Below are 23,153 nucleotides of genomic sequence, written 5' to 3'. Positions count from 1 at the left end.
CTGTCCTTCACACATTTGCTGAATGCAATTTGTGTGTGTGTGTGTGTGTGTGTGTACCAGCCTGTAATCTGTAACTATTCAGGGTCTTTTAAGCTCCCATGGTATCTTTGAGATCAGGGAAGCTAAATGCTCCTGAGATGTGATACATTACTCACATGAACAAACATCCCCCAAGAATGAATAGAGCGTCCTAAAGTAACATCTAGACCGGCTCTAATAGCCTCTGGAGGACTTATTAGGATGGCTTTGAAACATGTTGTTTTACCTGACCTGCGGCTCAGTTTGTTTTGTTATTATTATTTTATTAAGCACAATTTGTATATATTGCCTTATAAATTGTTTGTGGGGTGGGGTTTACAGAAAACAATCCTCATTAAAAACAGACATTAAAAACAGTGGATACAACAACATTATCAAAAATACAGATAAAATCACCAGTTTGGAGCAGATGTCCAGGTCCCCATTCAGTAAAATAGTCAGGAGGTTGCCCCCCCTAAAAAACACACACAGCAGGGCTGGTTTATCACATTTGGAAGTAAGTGCATCTGCATTACTAAAGAAGAACTCTCCACACACAAACACCTGTAAGATTATTCAGTCCAAAGTCCAAAACAACCTAACTGCAGCACGGCACTACCCCCAAAGGACTAAAATAGGATAAAATGGGATAACCATGTATTACCCAAGCTCCTTGGAGGAGAATATTCCAACCAGCTAAAAATAAGAAGAATATGATTATTACTATGCCTAAGTTTGAACATATTGCCTGTGAACTACACGAAGAGCCGTGTTGTATTAGGAATACAGAGGTACCTCGGGTTACATGCGCTTCAGGTTACAGACTTCGCTAACCCAGAAACAGTACCTCGGGTTAAGAACTTTGCTTCAGGATGAGAACAGAAATCGTGCTCCGGCGGCGCGGCAGCAGCAGGAGGCCCCATTAGCTAAAGTGGTGCTTCAGGTTAAGAAGAGTTTCAGGTTAAGACCTCCGGAACGAATTAAGTACTTAACCCAAGGTAACACTGTATAAGAAGCTGGACCAGACCCTTGGTCGATCTAGCTCCATATTGTCTGCATGAGTAGTTTTTATCTCTCCAGGGTTTCAGATGGGGCTTTTCTCACACCACATATTTAAACACTATTATACCACTTTAAAAGTCATAGTGAATCTTAGGAACTGCTGTTTGTGAAGAACGCTGGGAACTGTAGTGCTGTGAAGTCATCACCCTTAACAAACAACATTTCCCAGGTTTCTTTGGGAGTGGGAAGCCATGGCTGTTAAAGTGGAGTTAAGAGCACTTTAAATGTACGGTATTTGTGGGCGTGACACAGGGATTGGACCTCCTGCATGCAAGATGGAGGCTCAAGCACTCAGCCCTTTCCCATTCAGTTCCCCATAAGTGCTTTAGCCCAGTCAAAAAAAGTGTTTTAGTATCATACCTGGAATGTTTTATAATGAGATGTAAGCTAAAAGACACCACTGTTTAAGCCAATCTCATTCCTTTTGCTGACATAGCTTTTGCAATCATTTACATCTGAAAGAGACCTTGGATTGAGCAATGCTCTCTGCATTGGGTGGAAATACAAGGGAGGGGGGGAGAAGGCTTGAAAAATGTATTATGTCTTCTTTGTTTACTGACTTTTGTACTTCTCAATTTAATGTCTGAATGCCTGCAGCCACTAAACAGATCCCTGCCCCCATTGGTGAAACAGCATGCTGCAGAATATGGGCCACGCCTTTAAAACACATCCCCGCACCTCAAGGAATTCTAGGCACTGTATTTACCCCTCACAGAGTTACAATTCCCACCAGCCCTAGAAACTACAGTGCCCAAAATTCTTTGAGGGGAAAGATGTGCTTTGATGGTGCTTTGGGGATATAATGTATATGCAGCTTCTAACAGGACAACCAGCCCATTAACTGCCCAGTTGGGTTTGTGTGAAATCCTGCCTAACTGAAGTTAACAGAAAAGAGCCAGAGTTATGCAGCGGATTGTTGTTGTTTAGTCGTTTAGTCATGTCCGACTCTTCGGACGCCAGGCACTCCTATCTTCCACTGCCTCCCGCAGTTTGGTCAAACTCATGCTGGTAGCTTCAAGAACACTGTCCAACCATCTTGTCCTCTGTCATCCTCTTCTCCTTGTGCCCTCCATCTTTCCCAACATCAGGGTCTTTTCCAGGGAGTCTTCTCTTCTCATGAGGTGGCCAAAGTCTTGGAGCCTCAGCTTCAGGATCTGTCCTTCCAGTCAGCACTCAGGGCTGATTTCCTTCAGAATGGATCTTCTTGCAGTCCACGGGAGTCTCAAGAGTCTCCTCCAGCACCATAATTCAAAAGCATCAATTCTTCAGCGATCAGCCTTCTTTATGGTCCAGCTCTCACTTCTATACATCACTACTGGGAAAACCATGGCTTTAACTATACGGATAGTGTAGGGTTATTGTTTTCATAACATCATAGAATTGTAGAGTTGGAAGGGACCACAGGGGTCATATATTCCAACCCCCCTTTAGTGCCGGAATCTTTTGCCCAATGTGGGTCTCAAATCCATGACCTGACATAACCAGCCGATGTGGCCGTTGGCGGCAGGAGAGGGTCAGGCCGTGCTGGTGGTGCCTGCATGAGGGTGCCTGGTTTGCGCCCCATCAAAAATTGTGTGCCCAGGGCCACAGCCCCCCTGACACCCCCTTCGCTCCTGCCTCCCTGGAACTGCCAGCTGTTCCCTACCTGCTAGTTTTTATCTGCCAAGAGGGGCAAGGATCCAGAGCTCACGTGAATGTTATGATGCCACACTAGTAGAAACACTAGTAGTCGCCATGGTGTTTCCTCATGTCGTCTTCTTAGCTGGTGGAGAAACTAGTAGCTAGCTCATAGGAAGAGGCCTTAAGTTCAATATTTGTGTTGCTCAAAATCTGCAGAAAACTGGACAAGATTAGTAATCACCTTGAGTATACTATAGGCTGACCAGAGGAGGTGGGGGGGGGGAGGGACATTGCAATTTCCTGTATTTACTAAGCTTTCTTCATTCCCATTTTTTTTATATAGCTTGGCAATGATATATTGATTTTTGTGGGGTTTCTTTTAACAATTACAAAAGAAAAACTAAATTACTCATTGCAAAGGGGCAAAAACCTTCTTTGTGCCTCTTCTGGAAAAAGAAGCAGCCTTTTTGTGTTTGTGTGTGTGGAAGAAATACAAATGCATTAAACAAGGGAAAAAGAAAGAGAATAAGATGGAGGGATCAATACAGGGAATTTAGTGAAAAAGAACTTCTTGCACACTGTACTTTAAAAAAAATGGAATAAAATCATTTTTCATATACTAAACACATTTGGAAACTTCTTTGCTCTGAAGTGCAATTTGAGTCGACACTAGGTTTTGTGATTTATACAGCTGAGAACTCATCTTCTAAAAAGACTTGAGGTTACAGAGAATGACAACTTAGAGATGAGATTTGCTTTGTTGCTCTGATGCTGTTTCACCTGCTATGACAATGACTATTCCTATTACTAAAGTTATGGGAACGAAGAACAGGCACATTCCCTTATCTTGCCCCCAAACAAGGCAGCAAGATTGGTCACATTGCAGCAGGATTTGGTCCATCCGCAGCAGCACTGGTAACCAATCCATTTCAGAGTCCAGTTCATTCAAAACTCTTTTTCTTTTTCCCCTTCTTTTTATTAAAATGCAGTAAAATGACTACATACAAATTCTATAAAACAGAGAACACAGCACAAAGCAATAAATAGCAGTTCCAGATAATTCAAAACTTGCAAACCATTAAATGGCATGAGGACAGGTTGCCTAATCGATGGACTCTTCCCACGTTTAGCTATCTGGACCTTCAGAGACCTTCGCTGCGTTCACCTACTGAACAAAAGGTTGTATCCCAGTACGTTATTCTCCGAGTAGACCTGCTGAAATTAACCTAAATTACTCATGCTTATTAATTTCAATGGGTCTACTCTGAGTAAGACTATCATTGGACACAATCCATGGTGTGGTGGATAGCTTCTAGGGCAGGCATGGCCAAGCTTGGCCCTCCAGCTGTTTTGGGACTACAACTCCCATCATCCCTAGCTAACGGGACCAGTGGTCAAGGAGTATGGGAATTGTAGCCCCAAAACAACTGGAGGGCCAAGTCTGGCCATGCCTGTTCTAGGGAATGGACCTACAAGTGGTGGCACCCTAGGTAGAAAATGCTCTCCTCAGAGAGGCTTGCCTGACATCTAACACCTGTGTCAAGTGAAGGACAAGGGAGGGGGCAGGACTTGCCATGGAGCATATTACCCAACTCTGTTCTCAAATAGATGGGAATGACCAGGAGGCTTAGGAGGAACAGCAATGGGATGCTGAGGACCCAACATCTGCCTCCTAAGGTGGTTGCCTCACTTTGCCAAATGCTAGAGCTGGCCTTGTCCTTGTGATGCCTTTTCAGACACCATTTGAAATATCTCAAGGAGCTAAATTACTTGTTAAACTGTTCAGATTATTGGCTGGGTGGTAAGGAGGCTGTTGCCACCCAGTTCCTGACTTCCCTGGTTTTAGTTTTCAAAAACAGTAGCTCAGGGGACCATCAGAAAGGGATGGAAGCCAGACTTCTTCTATACCCACCCTGTAATCTGAGCACTCCTTGCCAGAACTCAGATTCAAAGACAGAAGCAGAGCCCTTCAGTGACACCCCCCTCTCACCCAGGATATGACCCAGGAAACGGGGGAAGATTTAGGAGCCGCAGTAGGATTTCTATTCCCTATGATGAAGTCATGCTTGGGGGATGGTGTAGGAAGGGGTATTGCCTAAGGACTGAAAGATTAGGCCGTGTGTCATCCCATCCTAGGAAAACACCTGACCTTGTCATAATGAATGCAATCACCCAACACTTTTTTCTGCCTCTGCACTGTATGAAAATGACTGGATGCTGATTTTGCAAGACTTGCTCCGCAAGTGAATGTTTTGTCTGGCCTGAACATGAAGTAATGCTGAAAGTTCAGTTCGATGACTTGGAATTTTTTGTGAACATTAACTCTTAATACCAGTTGAGCCATCTACAATAATCAGCCCGCTGACTAATCCCGTGTGCTGCTCATTCATTTATTATTTCTGGGCACTCGGTACTATGCAAACACACGATAAAACACTGTCTTTACTTAAACAGCCAGGCCTTATATGGCAACGATTAGTCATCTATCAAATCTACACGGCTTCGGTCATCAGAAAGGTATCCCTTTTATTTATTTTTTTGAGTGTCGTTTGTTACACTGTGATTGGATAATAAGCACCTACAACTAAACAGATTTTAAAGACAAATTATAAGCACAGATTTCATGAGAATATAGCATAATAATTTTAAGGACAAAATAAGCAACTATGCCCTAACTTGAGCTCCTCCAGTATTGACAGCTAATAAACAATTGAAGATAAAATCCTGCTCTCTTGCAGGGTGCAGAACACTAGCATAAATGAAAACAAAGCAGCAACTGACAGGGTTGGATTTGAAATCAGTGAGGGTAGGGAGCAAGGGGGAAAAGATTCAGCCCAGGGCTTAGCTGTCTTGTGACCATTATCAATCAATCAATTATTAACAATAATTTATATAATTAATTGTTTACTAGACAGATGGCTTCCAAGCAATCTACAAAACATAAAAACCAATTGCACAACTTTGTTAAAATATAGGATAACTAAAAACACAGCACAATTAAAATGTGCCAATCTTTTTTCGCCATTTATGACTGTTACTGTTTCATTGTGACGCCACCTTGGGCAACTAGAGGGATGAAAATAATAAACAAGCAACCCTATGGACTACTCACAGGGTTATCTGCACAGAAAGCCCTGAGGAGAGTTGAATCACTTCTCTGCGGTAAATTAACATAAGTTTGTATCCAATACAAATCACATTTGTTCACTACGGGGCAATTCAAAGAAGCAGGTTTAGCACTGAAATCAATGCAGCTGCGCCTCTTTTCAGTCCATGTGACTCCCATTGATTTCACTAGGACTTAAGCTTCTGGATTGCACCGGTCTGCCTGCATTTCCTGGGCAATGAAAGGCCAAACTAGATGTAGCACTATTTATGTCCTTAGCCCTTGCAGGACTGTACTTTTTTAAAAAGAAATTGCTGGGCAAACTGGACTGGGCATCTGCCAAGATTCCGATCAAGACAGTTCTGATCAGGACCACCTCCTGCCTGGTATTTGCAGTGGTAGGAAAAGCTCCCGTGGGCATCCATGGGAGCTTTCATCCTATTGCAAATGCTAGACACAAAGAGGCCCAATTCTGATTAGATCTATGGCAAAGGCAAAAGATTATAGCCCCCCCTTCACCCATAATATGGTGCAAATATGGTTTACTACAGACAGACAGATGCATAGACGGTGTACAAACCATACAATTACCCTCCCCCCAAAAAGAATCCTGGGAATTGCAGATTGTTAAGGGTACTGGGGGGACGCAGGTGGCGCTGTGGGTTAAAGCCTCAGCACCTAGGACTTGCCGATCGAAAGGTCGGCGGTTCGAATCCCTGCGGCGGGGTGTGCTCCCGCTGCTCGGTCCCAGCGCCTGCCAACCTAGCAGTTCGAAAGCATCTCCGGGTGCAAGTAGATAAATAGGGACCACTTACCAGCGGGAAGGTAAACAGCATTTCCGTGTGCGGCTCTGGCTCGCCAGAGCAGCGATGTCACGCTGGCCACGTGACCCGGAAGTGTCTCCGGACAGCGCTGGCCCCTGGCCTCTTAAGTGAGATGGGCGCACAACCCCAGAGTCTGTCAAGACTGGCCCGTACGGGTAGGGGTACCTTTACCTTTACCTTTAAGGGTACTGGGAACTGTAGTTCCGTGAGGGAGAAACGGCAGTTCTATGGATTCTTTGGGTGTGTGAAGTGTGTGTTTAAATGTGTGCTGTGTACCCAGCCACACCCACCCACCAATTGCCATTTGTTAAAGCTACAGTAGGGATAAAGACGTGAGTAATATTAGAACTAGTTTGTCCATCGATCTACAGCTTAGCCCGCATGTACTGAAATTTGTAATTCTGAGGTGAGAGTCTGCCGAGAAATCAAAATGCACTAATTTATATGCTTTCTGAGCAGGACGGGTTGCATGCAGTCTTTAAAATTATTTACCCATATTTATTGTTTTCCAACATCTCTTTGGTGGGGCTGCCAGTCCCCACGCAAGGAGCAGGTGCCATTCTGTAAACCAGGTAGTGTAAAGAAGCAATGTCCTTGCAAGTGTAATTGCTGTTTACAGGAAGCTCTTCTCCCAACCTCCAAAAGGTTTTGAAAAATATTTCCCTGATGAAAAGAAACCTAATGAAACAAAGGGCTCAGAAGGAGAAACTAAAGATGTAAAGCAAGCCAACTCTCACCACCCTTCCAGAACCAACAGTGGAGGAGGAGGAAGCAGTGGTGGAGGAGGGGGAAAAGGTGGCAAGAAAGAAGATGCTAGCTGGTGGTCCAGAATGCAAAAGGGTGACTTTCCCTGGGATGACAAAGAGTTCCATTTTTATTTCATGGGCACTGCAGTTTTCTGGGCTTTTGCTACATGCTATGTTTTCTTTAGGAATGCTGGGAGAGAAATCACGTGGAAGGACTTTGCAAACAACTACCTTTCCAAAGGAGTAGTGGACAAGCTAGAAGTGGTGAACAAGCGCTTTGTTAGAGTTCTCTTTAAAAGACATCTGAAGGCTGTTTAGGGAAGTTTTTGATATTTAATGCTGTATTGTTTTTAACACTCGATTGGAAGCTGCCCAGAGTGGCTAGGGAAACTCAGCCAGATGGGCGGGGTATAAATAAAATATTATTATTATTATTATTATTATTATTATTATTATTATTATTATTAAATGGGGAGTAGAGGCCCGTGCATGCTAGACAGTGTCACCCTCCCCCCCCCCAGCTTCATTTGCTAGTCTGTCACTTGTGTGGCAAAATTCTGTTGGGGAAAGCTACACACACAGCTGTACCATCATAGGGCCATGGTTCAGTGGTAGGGCATGAAATTTTCCCAGTACATCAGGTTGACTTTAGTAGTATGTTCCACTGAGTTCAATGGGACTTACTCCTATCTAAGTGTGCATCAAATTACAGTGTTGGATCTGGAGCCTGTGGAAATCTACACCTAAGTAAATCTCATTTGGTCTGTTGGTGCACAGGATTGCAGATTCACTTGGACTGGGGCCAGCGTGTAGAGGCTGAATTTGCAAGAGGAACTTAAAAACAGGCAAAACATACTTCCATCCTAGGGGAGATGAATGGCAGTCAGTGACGTGATGACTGAATCTATAGTTTAAAATGCATTTTATTCTAACACCTAAGGAAGGAGTGATGTCAACATGATATATTGGTCCAAATAAAGTGACATACTCCCCATGAACAGAAAGTTGTCTCAGCAAGACTGAGCTAAGTAGGCAACTCCGATCGGGCCTCTCGCCATCTCAATACTTTGCCAAATTGCCTTTGATTTATTGTACTTATGACTTACAAAAGCATGTAAAATTATTTTTGCATGGGATTTTTTTGGGAGAGGGTGTAGCCCACAAATAACACCAGTGAAGGGTTTATCATGAAAGCAGAGTGGTTTGAGTTGGGCTCATCAAAATTCTGATTTAGAGGCTTTAGAAACAAACAAAAAACAACAACCCTGGAAAAGAGGGGACTGAGAGGAGATACGGTAGCAGTCTCTCGAGGGCTGTCACATGGAAGATGGAGCAAGCTTGTTTTCTCTTGCTCTGAAGAGTAGGACTCGAACCAATGGCTTCAAGTTACAAGAATGGGGATTCCGACTAAACATCAGGAAGAACTTGCTAAGAGTACGAGCTGTTTGACAGTGGAATAGTCTCCTTTGGGAAGTTGTAGACTCTCCTTCCTTGGAGGTTTTTAAGTGGAGGTTGGATGGCCATCTGTCATGGATGCTTGAGTTGAGATTCCTGCATTGTGGGGGGTTGGACTAGATGACCCTCAGGGTCCCTTCCAACTCTATGATTCTACAAAATCCTGATGATACAGCTGATGACCCTGATGATATAAGACACTCAAGCCTTCTCCACAAGACCTGCTTGTTGAGCATTCATCCTGATTTGCTAGCACAAAACTTATGCAGAGGTTAGATGATGTCCTGCATGGAAAGTCTATTGTGGGAACGAGTTCTCAGCGCAGCAGGAAAGAGAGACAAATCCTTACTTTCAATTTATTTAGTTTTTGAAAATTCTCTCAAAATACACACCTACACATACAGACCCCACTTACAGTATATGTGGTATAGCAGGATACTGGCAGTCAATGAGGATCCCTGATCAAAACAGGTGCTTTGACCTTGCCCTCTCTGTGAGGATTTAATACAGGCTTTGGGGCAGGTATATATCCTGAAAGCACTTGCCTCTGCTCTTGCAGCATAGTGATCAACAATCTGCTCATTGGGAGGGCATTGGAGCGCTGCAACATAGCTCAAATATTCACAGCAGTCATGCACTTTTTCGTAAAAGCACCAAATCTACACTGCTTTATTGACTAATACGAAGCCATGATTTTCAGGTACTGGGGCTTGTTGTCCTGAACGTGTATGAGCATGCACAGCAGATTGAGCATGGTTTAATACACAGCGGCTCATAACAATTATATGATTTTTTTTAAAAAAATCAAAACACCAAGTTCCCATCATTTGTGGAGGAATACCATGTGACTATTTTCAGATGCTGAGACCCTGAACTTGTGTGTGCATGTGCAACCCACTGAAATAATGTTTCTACTGGAGCACAATATAACACACGCATGACTTTTATATGAAGCATGATGTCACCACAGTTCATGAAACCATTTCAAGAGACCAAAGAGCTCTGAATGATCATCATTCTTAGAGCATTGTGCTAATATAATAAGTAAAACGCCCATGCACAAACAGTTGAAACAATAAGTCTGTGCTGCACAGGTTCATAGGTACCAAGAAGAAACAAGCATCTGGGCTGAACAAGGTTATCTTAGGTTACCAGGCTTCATGGCTGGAGCATTCTCTGTCAAAAAGAGCACACAGCACCGTGCACAGAAGATTCGCCTTTGCACCGACGGCACTTTTGACATCCTATCATACAGCCACAAGAGAGCAGCTCATCGCAAGTCTAGCAAGCTTCAGGGAGTGTCGTCCAGAGGGGCTTTTACAGAGGTCCATAATACTGCTCCTCAACTTAACGGACTGGATGTGGAGAAGGCTGGAAGGAAGCTATTTGCTAAGAGTAGCACTGCGTGCCATACCACGCTCAATTTGCTGTGCATCTGTACATACAGTATGTGCAAGATCAGCTGCCCCAAGATCTGAAAATGATAACTATGGTATGTGTATAACAAACAGCGTAGATTTTGTGTTTTTTCTGGAAAAGGGGCCCAATTGCCCAGCTATGCAGCTGCACCATTGGTTCTACTTTGATTTAAAAGAATTGAGCTTTGAAAGGGACACCAGAAGTCATCTAGTCCAGCCCCTGGCGCAGTACAGGCTCTATAATGCAGGATGCGATTACAGAATCCCTGACTGATGGTTGCCCAACTTCTGCTTAGATGCCACCAGCAAAGGAAGGTGTATCTCCAAAGCAGTCTGTTCTGCTGCCCAAGAGCTCTGACCACTAGGGAGTTTCTTCTAATGCTCAGCATCTGCTTCTGTGCAATTTCCACCCATTGCTTCTAGCCCTGTCTTGTGGGGGCAACAGAGAACATATCTCCTCCTTATTCAGCTGCATGTCTGAGGCTCCCATAGATGTTCTAGCTAACAGAGTATAGGGCCTGTCACTGCAATGCCATATTTCCTTATTAGCTTTCATTGTACATAAAATGAGTAACTGAAAGGAGCTGCAATTGAGTGGGTGAAAAGAACAGAGGACTAGAATGAGGGAGATACATCACACCAGGTAGGAAGAATCGTCTTCTTATCCTCTTCAGCAACTCAGTTACTGGTCACTTGGCCCAGTTTTGTAGGTGCTGGTGTTAATACTAATATTAATACTGTTAATACTAATATTAAAAATCAGCACCTTTTTTGAGCTGTGCTATGGGAACAGACATGAAGAATTGTTCAGAAAAATTATTCTACACCACTGCCAACAACGATATGGGCTTTTCTGTGGTTACTTTGTGCTTTAGAGGACACCAGCCAGTTTGAGAAAACATGAGAATAATAACAAACCAGGAAAGGTGTCTGAAGTTGTTTGGGTGGACCAGAGATTTTCCTCTCCTCCCCCCCCCCCTTTAAAAGATGCAGAGAAAGGGGTCAACTTCTTTATTGGGAAGTAACAGTTCTGTATCTGAACTTTCCCCAGGCAAAGTAAAATATTTTGCTTATACAAAATTTTCATAAACATTTCCTGGGATGTGTGGGGGGGGGCGCATGACTAAGGATGTGCATTAGGAGTAAGCTAAACAGGATGGTATAAACACAAGAATAGCTTGTAATAGGAGAATAAATGATCTGCCCTTGCCGCTTCTGGAAGTTAGCTTGCAGAAATACAACCCTGCTGATACTTTGAGAGCCGGTGTGGTCCTTCTGCAAGACACCTTCCATGGAAACAAACAGCCGGCCCCACCATCGGGGAGCTGGTCTGTCTAGTTCGGTATTGTCTGCATTGGCAGAAGCTCTTCAAGATTCCAGGCAGTCTCTCCCAAGGATTGGACCTGGGCCTTTTTGCATTGGAGTTGTTGTCCAAAACGTTTGGAAATCACCAGGTTGGCAAAGGCTGACTAATTTCATACTAAATGTGTGAGTGTCTCTAAGGTGCCACAAGTCTCCTTAGCTTTAAGGAGGCAGGCAGTCACCATCTACAGTTCTTATAAGAATTATATTAATGAAAATAGTGTTTTTTCACATAGAAAGAGCAGGCAGGTCTCTGCTTCAAGAGGCTCCCAGTCTAATAATAATAATAATAATAATAATAATAATAATAATGATAATAATAATAAATTATTTATTCCCCGCCCATCTGGCTGGGTTTCCCCAGCCACTCTGGGCAGCTTCCAACAGAATATTAAAATACAAAAACCTATTAAACATTAAAAGCTTCCCAGAACAGGGCTGTCTAGTAAAGGGTGTGAGAGAAAAGAAAGGGAGGAGAAGGAAAGGTGGATGGGAAGTCATGGAGACATAGAGAATATGGGCTGCCAAACATCCGCGTCTTCTCGGACGTATCCAGGAATTGGGCTGTCAAAATGGCATTTGGGCGGATTTTTGCTGAATCGGCAAAATGTCCGGGAAAACCTGAATGTGTGGCAATTAGGGTGATTTTTAAAATTTTTTTTAAAAAAGTTTTTGAAATCCCCCCAAAGCCCCCAAACATTTTTTTTTTTTTTGAGAGGGGGAGATGTTGCACCAAAAGCTTCATGGAATCATAGAATTGTAAAGTTGAAAGGAAAGTCTTATTTTAGGTCTCTTGGTGAGAAAGAAAGCCTCTTGAATGTTGTCAAAGAAGAGGGTACAGATTTGGATGAAGATTTGCCTGCACTGATTTATATGTATGGGTGCAAATCTAGAAATAATGGCTGTGATTTCAAAAAAGAAATGTAGTACATCTCACCATAGTGGGGAAGACTGTGACCAAGTGACCCGCACAGGTGCTCACCATTGATGGGCAACTTCAAGGCCCCTCCTGCTCTCCCTTTTTGGGGTCTTTATTTACTTATTTCTAAACCAGTCTAAAGGGACGCGGGTGGTGCTGTGGTGTAAACCACTGAGCCTAGGGCTTGCCGATCGGAAGGTCGGTGGTTCAAATCCCCGCAACGGGGTGAGCTCCCATTGTTCAATCCCAGCTCCTGCCACCCTAGCAGTTCAAAGGCACATCAAAGTGCAAGTAGATAAATAGGTACTGCTCCTGCGGGAAAGCAGCTTAGTCATGCTGGGCACATGACCTGGAAAAACTGTCTGCAGAAGTGGACAAATGCCGGCTCCCTCGGCCAGTAAAGTGAGATGAGTGCCGCAACCCCAGAGTCGTTCGCGACTGGTCTTAACTTTCAGGGGTCCTTTACCTTTTTCAACCAGACTTGGTCAGAACAGTCCTTCAACTAGAGGATGCCTTTAGAAAGTCATTTTCTGTCAAATGGGACACATGGGCATATTACACTGCCCCCAGATCCCTTGCAAATAGTAGATTATCACTTTTGTAAGAAGTTACCAGTCTGTAACTTCATAGGAGGAATCAACCATTTGAGTATCCCTTTTTAAAAGGCTACTTCCTCTACACAGTAGTTAACTGATGCTGTGTTTTCTGTCTGTGGCTAGGTGTTAAATTAATTCTTGCTGTGGGAATGTTGACCGAAGGGGAGAGAAGCAGCAGCTGTGGAATCCATTCTCAATCTAATAACACTGCGGTGGCATCTTCAATTAAAGCAAAGCAAGCCCCATTCCACATAACCAGAGGAGTCAATTTCCATTTTAAGTGTAAACAGGAATATCTCCTGTGCCTATTTCACTGGTGCCCCCCTCCTCCCTCCCTGGGGACTATATGGGTTGTTGTTTGCACTTTCCTTAGCTGTTGGAAGTTTTTTTATGCAGATCTACAGCAACATCACAAGATGATGTATTTCAGTTTAGCACATATGTTCTGAAGAGCAGCACAGTTAATTTCTAAAGTCTGGATTGAGATACAAAAAGGTGTGTGTGTGTGTGTGTGTGTGTGTGTGTGTGTGTTTAAAGTAAAAACTTTTTCCACTCTCTTGATAACAGCCCCAGAAATGAATGATTGAGAAACAGTTTGTTGGTTCTACAGAACAATTTAGAACAAAGGGATGAGCAGAGGGGAGAAATTCCTGGAGTTTCTTTACAAGATTTGCTCCAATATGAAGGGGTCAGGCGGAGGGCTTCTGAGTGCTTCAGTAATGGTGTTTACACCGATGCTTCCACCATAAACAAGTAAAGTTTCAGGGGCAGATACATATCCTTAAACACTTGGAGACATGGACCAGAGATTCCCAATGGGCTGCGCTTCTTCACAGCCAGTCCTCTCTGTGTTTATGTGCATGCTTTTAGATTGAATCTGATTGTTCTTAGTTTGACTGTTTTAATCTGGAATTTAATCTCCCTTCAATTTAATCTTTAAATTAATTTAATCTGGAATTTAATCTCCCCCTGGAGCTATGTCTGCCACCTTCCTTACTGGTCTTCAGATGTCGATTTGAGACATTTTTATCTATTCAGACTTTTGTAGTTTGGTGATGGTATGTTTAATCCTCAGAAACAATATTTAGATCTGTTGTGCTAATAAACTGTTGGTATTTCTTCTTAACGTGATGGGCTGGATCCAGCGCTGTGTGAGAACCCCAATCTGTGGGGTTTGGGGCTGCAGGGGGAAGGAGAGGAGGGTTATGTTGTACCAACAGAAGTCTGCGATGCAAGCAGAATGGCAGTTGTTGGATACAGCCTATGTTTTTACTGTTTGTATTAAGATGTTCATGTGATTGCTGAACATTACACTGAGGTCCTTCAGAGCAAAGGCAATTTATAAATATCTCAAATAAAACAAGCAAACGATCTTGTACGCTGCCCTGGGAGACGTACACTGAAGGGCCATTTATAAACTTTACTAAATTAGCAAATAAATGATCTGTGCCCCCAATGCATGTTCACTGCAGGAAACAGCGCTGATGTAACACTGGTGTAGCCACGGTAAATGCAATTGCCATGTAAAAACAGGAAGTGGCTTTTGAGTTTGTACATTTAGTCGCTTGCCTGTAAACAGAAGATAAAGCCAATTATTTTCCTTTCAGGAAGTATATAGATGAGAAAATCTACATGGCCCAATCTCTCTCCCACGATATTCAGTGTAAATGCAAAATCATGGAAGCACCAGCATTTCCTGTATTTTGCGATTCAAATGAAAAACTTAACTTTGGCTTAGCATGCTTCTACTTTTTATCCTGAATAGCCAGTATTCACAACAGATGTATTCCAGGCTAGAAGGCATTTTTAGATCGTGTTTGCATTGCAGCAACATCATGATTGGGGTTGGGTGTGCAGAAATGAGTTCCTCTGTATCTGAAAGAGAGATGTTGCAGGAACATTGCATCTTCCAGCTAGAACGGGTCCCTGCCATTGAAAGTACTGCAGGAGGGGAGAGAGCTCCTGTCTCGCTTGCAGGTTTCCTTTTTTTAAAAAAATATATTTTTATTAAGATTTTTAAACATAAATGCAAATATAATGAACAATATAACATATATCATAACATATTTTCTTCACTTCTTTAGACTTCCTCACATCTCCCGCTCCCACTTGCATCATTGTCAGTTCTTGCCCGCAATTTACCATCTTGTTTACATACTTATGTCCCATTCATTTAAAATATAATCTAATATTTCTCCCAAAGGTTTATGATTTTTCCTCAATCTCACTTAGCATCCTGATTGCATCTAATTTAGTGGTAGTCAATTATTTATGATCTAGCCTCCATCTTAACATTCAACCAAATTGCAATGCTTTTTAAAATAAATCTTAAATTTCTTCCAATCTTCTTCAACCTTCTCTTCTCCCAGGTCTCGGATTCTGCCGGTCATCTCAGCTAATTCCATATAGTCTATCAGTTGCATCTGCCACTCTTCCAGTGTGGGTAGATCTTGAGTTTTCCAGTGCTTAGCGATGAGTATCCTTGCTGCCGTTGTTGCATACATAAAAAATGTTCGGTCCTTCTTTAACACCTTCTGGCCGACAATACCCAAAAGGAAGGCCTCTGGTTTCTTAGTAAAGGTATACCTAAATACCTTTTTCAACTCATTATATATCATTTCCCAGAAGGCCTTCACTCTAGGGCAGGTCCACCAGAGGTGAAAGAATGTTCCATCATTTTCTTTACATTTCCAACATTTGTTATCAGACAAATGGTATATTTTGGCAAGTTTAACTGGGGTCATGTACCATCTATATATCATTTTCATTACATTTTCCTTCAAAGCATTACATGCAGTGAAGTTCAGCCCGTTGGTCCACAACCTTTCCCAGTCCTCAAACATGATATTATGCCCAATGTCCTGTGCCCACTTTATCATAGCCGATTTAACCATTTCATCTTGTGTATTCCATTTTAACTACAAGTTATCTCGCTTGCAGGTTTCCTGCAGGCATCTGGTTGGCTACTGTGAGAACAGAATGCTGGACTAGAGGATCCAACAGTCTTTTCTTATGTTCTTATGTAAAAAACAACCTGTTGAACTTAAGTCCTACCCAGACATTTCATCTCCTTGGCTAGAAAGGCAAGGAAGCAGAAGAACTACATGCAACGTCCATCTTCTTCTTTGGCGATGGCTTGTAGCCAAGTAAGATTGTCTTCCATAAACATGATTTTAACAGGGACTCTGTAAGTGACTGTGGAGGCCAATTCTGGATCCACGCATCCTTCCACAGTGGGGACATAGGTTTCCGGGCGGGAGTTGATCACGGTGTGGATTTCTCAAGTGTGCCTTCCTCTTAGTACTTTCTCCCTTTTGTCCTGCGTTTGAGCGTCTTCAAAGCCCATGACACCTTTGGTAAAGGCTGTTCTCCAATTGGAGCGCTCACAGGCCAGTGTTTCCCAGTTGTCAGTGTTTATACTACATTTTTTAAGATTTGCCTTGAGAGAATCTTTGAACCTTTTTGTTGACCACCAGCATTACACTTTCCATTTTTAAGTCCAGAATAGAGTAGTTGCTTTGGAAGATGATCATCAGGCATCTGCACAACATGACCAGTCCAACAAAGTTGATGTTGAAGAATTATTGCTTCGACACTGGTGATCTTTGCTTCTTCCAGTATTTCTAATGTGGGCCTATTGTTTATGAAGTTGCTTTCTACCACATCAAATTTTATGTCAATCTAGGTCAGTATTGCCTGCACAGTGCCCTGGTTCATATCTCACTTTAAACCATAGTTAAGTGATACCTCCTGTTGTGTTATGGGAGCTAAGGCATGGTTTGGCATAGTGTTGTGTCCAAACCTGGGTTTGTGGCTCTCCAAACCATGTGCTGCAAGCAAGTTTTGTTCTTGACTTACCACTCAGGGTTTGTTTGGGGGAAACAAACCACAAGCTTCAGAAGTAACACTAACCATGGCTTAGGTCCCGGCAGCATGGCAGCAGCAGGAATGGGGCAGGAGCAAAGCACCCACAGTTTTAGCCCCATGCACCAATACATTGCACATTCAAGTTTGGACCACAATTAAGTTTAACCATGGTTTAAAGTGACATGTGAACCTGTTCAATGACTGGCACTTTAAGCAAAGTGGAGATGTCAAGGATTGGGACATTCTGCATGGGTTCAGCCACCAAGCTATCCATGGTCCTGTCTCCAAAGAGTGCCATCTTCTAGACTTTGCCACAAACAACTTTCACAATAACTTGATAGATTAACAAATTTTAAATTCTAATCCTAATAAACATGACAGGCCACACACACACACACACAGACACGTTTAGAGATGGTATGAAAAGTGTTCTAAGACCAGAACTGTTCGAAGATGCGTGAGAAAACACAGTTTAAAAGCCAATGTGACAGAATTATAACAAGGGGATGCGAAAGGGGTGAAATTTTATTTGGTATAACCTATAGGGGGATTTTATTGCTGAGCCAAGAGTGTTATAAATCAGCCCCTCTGTAAATGCAGTAAAACAATTGTTTAGTCTGCATGATTCATACCCCAAACTTCAGTATTCTGTGTTTTGATCTTATTGCCGCAATAAACTGTCTAGACAGCAATTAACAATCTGCTTTTCCTTCAGATGTTTGGAGTGCTATTGTGGTTTGAGGAGAGCACAGAATTAGCAGGCCATTCTTCCTCCCTATGCCTATTGATTATCAGGTTGAATATTTGGAACAGCTAGCCCTCTCCTAGGGCTCTTCTTAAAGTGGGGTCATATAGGAAGGGAAAGGCAGATAATACAGTTTCCAAATTGTGCTCTGAAAACCAAGCCTTATGAGGAATGGTTGAAGGAGCTGCGTATGTTTAGCCTGGAAGAAAGGAGAGACCAAGAGGAGATGTGATAGCCATCTTCAAATATCTTAAGGGCTGTCACGTGGAAGAGGGAGCATGCTTGTTTTCTCCTCTTCTGGAGGGTAGGACTTGAACCAATGGCTTCAAGTTACAAGAAAGGAGATTCCGACTAAACATTGGGGAAAGACTTTCTGACTGTAAGAGCTGTTCAGCAGTGGAACGGACTTCTTTGGGAGCTTGTGGACTTCCCTTCCTTGGAGGTTTTTAAGCAGAGGTTGAATGGCCATCTGTCATGGATGCTTTAGTTGAGATTCCAGCATTGCAGGGGGTTGGACTTGATGACCCCAGGGCCCCTTCCAACTCTAAGATTCTATGATTCTATTATATTCTCTCTCTCTCTCTCTCTCTCTCTCTCTCTCTCTCTCTCTCTTTCTCTCTCTCTCTGTGTGTGTGTAGATAAGAACTCTGCCTTAGATTTTTATTCAAAAACTTTTCCAATTGTGACTGAGGCATAAATGCTATCACTTCCAGTCTAATGCTTTGAATGGCCTGTGTGCCCTAAAAATTAAAATTTGTATTGAAACTTCCAAGATGAAAGCCACACTCTTTAAAGCATTGTTTGTGGATGTTCTCAGACCACAAAAGCTAATTTGAAAGGAGAGCCACAAGGTTAGCAGGTTTAAAATTTGATTTGGCTGACTTTGTGTATCTTTGTCAATCTGTTTACAGAAAGAATCTGTGTGATTCATTTCTTCTTCCTCACCCATCACCCATTTCTTTGAAAAGGAATATCTTTTCTTGTGGGCGGAAAAAAAAATCAATGCAGGCTGCAATAGCGGCAGCAGAAACGCACATCTCTGAATGCCCAACTTCTTCAGCTTTAGGGGACAGTGAGTTGTGGTTCAATTGTAAGTGACTCTGTTTTGGAGTACATGAGGTCAGGGTCACCAACCTTTTTGGAACCAGTGGGCATGGTTTAAATTTTGAGAGCGTGCTGGGGGCACCTGTCACAAAAATGGCTGCCATGGAATGGGCATGACATAACACAAAATACAGTGGTACCTCAGGTTAAGAACTTAATTCGTTCTGGTAGTCCATTCTTATCCTGAAACTGTTCTTAACCTGAGGTACCACTTTAGCTAGTGGGGCCTCCCGCTGTCGTCGCGCTGCCGCAGCGCGATTTCTGTTCTCATCCTGAAGCAAAGTTCTTAACCTGAGGTACTATATCTAGGTTAGTGGAGTCTGTAACCTGAAGCACCTGCAACCCAAGGTACCACTGTAGCTGCCATGAGGAGCATGGCATAACGTAAAATTAGAAGAACAATTATCTCTAACCACCTTATGCTTACCATAGTCAGTCAGTTGTGTCCTGTTGGCCCTGCTTATGAAGTTCACACCCAGACCCTGTCGTTGCTGCTGTCTAATAATACCAGGAATAGTTCTTCAGTACCAGGGGAAATGTATAAGGTAGCACTTCCTCCTCTATTTCGCTGATGAAAATAGATACGTCCTATTCCATAATAATGTTATTATGACTGCCCCACCCTTATCGTTCTAGGCGGCTTCCAACATAATAAAAAATTAAACAGTAAAAAAAGAAAAACCTTCTTCAAAAGGTTGCATAGTTACTTATCTCCTTGGCTCAAGGGTCACTTAACTTCAACCCCTCCAATAAAAATAGGGACATCCTACCATACCCTCCAACCATTTCTCTGATGAAAATAGGATGTCCTAAGGAAAAGTGGGAAATTCTGGGATCAAATTAGAAACTGGGATGGCTTCTGTAAATCTGGGACTGTCCCTGGAAAACAGGGACACTTGGAAGGTCTGAGGTAGTCATACCCAGTGTCAAAGCAATGATTTTTCAACACCAACTTTGTTGGACTGGTCATGTTGTGTGGATGCCTGATTATTGTCTTCCAAAGCAACTACTCTATTCCAAACTTAAACAAAGAAAGTGTAATGCTGGTGGTTGACAAAAGAGGTTTAAAGACTCTCTCAAGGCAAATATAAAAAAATATTATATAAACACCGACAATTGGGAAACACTGGCCTGCGAGCGCTCCAATTGGAGAACAGCCTTTACCAAAGATGTCATGGGCTTTGAAGACACTCAAACTCAGGGCAAAAGGGAGAAACGTGCAAAGAGGAAGGCATGCTTGGCAAATCCACACTGTGATCAACTCCCGCCCAGAAACCTATGTCCCCACTGTGGAAAGATGCGTGGATCCAGAATTGGCCTCCGCAGTCACTTATGGACTCACTGTTACGATCATGTTCATGGAAGACAATCTTACTTGGCTATGAGTGATTGCCAAAGAAGACTACTCTCATTTCACAGAAATCACTTTGAAGGTCAAGACACATTTCTGGCCTAACTTCCTTTCTAGCTGTGCTGGAGGCTTGCTCTCTTCTTTAAAATGAAAGCTCAGGGACCTCGGCACCTGCCTAGGGACACTACTGGAAGCCTCCATAGGTGCCATGGCTCCCACATATGCTGGGTTGGTGAAACCTTCGTTGCGCAAAAATATGTTGATTTATATGTTGCTTAGAAAACGCTAAGGGTAGATGCAATACTAAACTGTAGATGGCAATCCTGGGAGAAAGTTTCACCCTCAGTCCTAGGACCCTGCACCATCCAAAGAAGCTAAACATTGGAAAATTTAGGACAGACCAAGGGAAGTATTTATTCCTAAAATGGCACAAATGTCCACTATCAGGGTTTTTCAGAAACAATTGAAGACATTCTTGTTCTAATGGACTTTCCCATCTGACAAGGGTATCTTATTTTGTATTTTTTTCAAAAATTTACCAAATGCGTTCCGTGTTGTTGTTTTTAATTGTTTCTTGCATGCCACCTTGAGATGTTTGTGTGTGTGTGTGTGTGTGTGTGAGAGAGAGAGAGAGAGAGAGTGAGAGAGAGAAGGCAATAAACAAATAATTTTGATTGTAATGTCTTTGCATCAGTACATGCCTTTTGCATGTACTATAAAGTGTCTGATACCCAGGTGGTGCTGTATTATTATCACTGTTATTTTAATGTCAGGAATGTATTCATCTAAGATCACTTTCCAAGAGAGATGTCGATAAAAAAAGACAGTAAGTCCAAAATGAACAGCTTCGAAGACTTTCTTTTTTCATGTAATTCTAAATATGAACTTTATTAATTAAAAAGAAAACCAACAAATGTGGATGTTGTACATACATGGGTGTGTGTTTTTAAAGTAGCAGCTGTCAAACAGTAATTCTAATTAACTGGACTCAGGTGGGTCCTTATGAATAGGATGTAACCTAAGCATACAACATAATCTCATTAGTTTGGAACGAGAGGTTAACTGCGCCTTCCTGTCATGCAATAACTGGAGAGAATAGTACTGATGTTAAAAATATATGCAGATACTTCTTCCTTCCGTTTGCAAGGCATAACCTATTCCTGATAAACTGCTTCTCGGGACCAGTTGTAGACATCCCTCACTGGCACGGCTAGTCAAACAATGTGGCACACTGGTCATTTCTTTTTCCCACAATTTTTCCTCTTGCCTCCATCCATTCACCCTCAACCACTCACTCCATTGTATGTATATGCAAAAGCTCTGAAAGGTTACACACACGTTTGCACAAACAGTGCTGCCTCATTCTCTTCTCTATGAGTGAACTCTCAGCCAGTGTGGAGCTCTATTTTTGTAGTTTATGTGTGCAAAATGTTGATTGTGGCAATTGGCTGAGATTGCAAGAGAAGTGGAAATTCCTGGAAGAAGGTTTCCCATCTCCTCCTTCCTCCAGGCTCCAAACAATCTCCCCTCCCAGGAGCCTGCAGACCCTGACCCATCTTATTATGAACCTTCCAGAGAGACTTTTCGGGAGGAGAAAGCCTGCGGCAGGAGAAGGGAGAGGATGGGGAAATTTTCTTTCTCGGAACTCCTGCCCACTTCTCTTAGGATCCAAACCATTAGCATGTGTGTGATTAAATGGCACCATAAGGCAGCTGTGTATTAAAGCTAAGGGTTGAGACTGAGACTGAAACAGGGATATACCAGCTTAATCTGCCATGTGGCTCAGTTAGATCTTCTCCCAACTTTTGCCTTGTTGAGTCCCTATCTGCTGCCTTAAGTCCCTGTCAGGGAAAAAGGCAGGGTATAAATAAATATGATGACAAATAATAAAATGGTTTTCCTCTCTGATCTTATTCTGTTGTGTGGATGCTATCGTGTACAGCACCTTGAGATGATTTTTCTTGTCTTAATTCATCAATATGGAAATAGAGGCGTTACATAAATACGGAAAGCAATATTTAACTTTTATCAAGCATTATTTGAGTGCTTAGGGTACTTAATATGATACTTTCAGTACTCCTTACATCACTCATGCTGCTTTATTGTGTATGCCACTGCCACTCCACCCTCAGTTGCAGCTGGAGGGAGGACATAACCAGATCTGAACTGGTAATTTTTTGGCTCATACCTAGCTTAGCCACAACACTTCACCAGCTACGTATTGTCATTTTATAATAATTTCTGGGATGCACACATGTCTACCTATCTATAATCTACCTCTCTACCTCTCTCTCTCTCTCCATTTATCCATCTATCATCTGTCTGTCTATCATCTACATTTCTTTTCCTTTCCAAATTTCACTTTCCTAGTCAGAGACTGACGGCCACAATGCTAGATTCTTTCAGCTCTGCATGGGGGCCACCTCTATCTTAGGTCTGGCTTCTTGTTTTCTTCTGCTTTTCCTTCATTTCCATAAACAGTATATGCACAGCTCTCTGTGCCATTCAGTCTGGAAAGAAAGGCAGAAGGCTAAGTAAATTTGCTTCACACCAATTATATTTGTGAGGTCACAGAGTTAAGCATTAAAGAATACTGCTGCGGAGGAGTGCTCAGAAGCGGTATGATTTGTGCTGCAAAGTGGACAAAAACCTCCTTTGGCCCAGCAGAATGCAACGTTTACTGTGGGGCCTTTGTCTCTTCGGCTTAATAAAAGAATAATCCCACCCATTCTTAATTCTTATGAATTACACTTTTTATTTTTTTAAAAAAGAAAACCACACACACCAAAAAAACCCCCAAATTTACTTTGTGCCTTGCCTTGGTACAGCTCTTAGGCAGGGCTGTTTTGGGAAGTTATCAAGAGAAACTGTAAATTGTTATTTTTCATAAAGCTACATTATAATTCACTGGGTGACCTTCCTTTGTTTTTTGAAATGTGGCGTGTTTACGGCAATCAACT

This window comes from Podarcis gaigeae (assembly GCF_964106915.1).
Source record: "Podarcis gaigeae genome assembly, chromosome: 6".
Taxonomy (NCBI): domain Eukaryota; kingdom Metazoa; phylum Chordata; class Lepidosauria; order Squamata; family Lacertidae; genus Podarcis; species Podarcis gaigeae.
The sequence above is the reverse complement of the archived record's forward strand: the minus strand, read 5'-3'. Positions refer to the sequence as shown.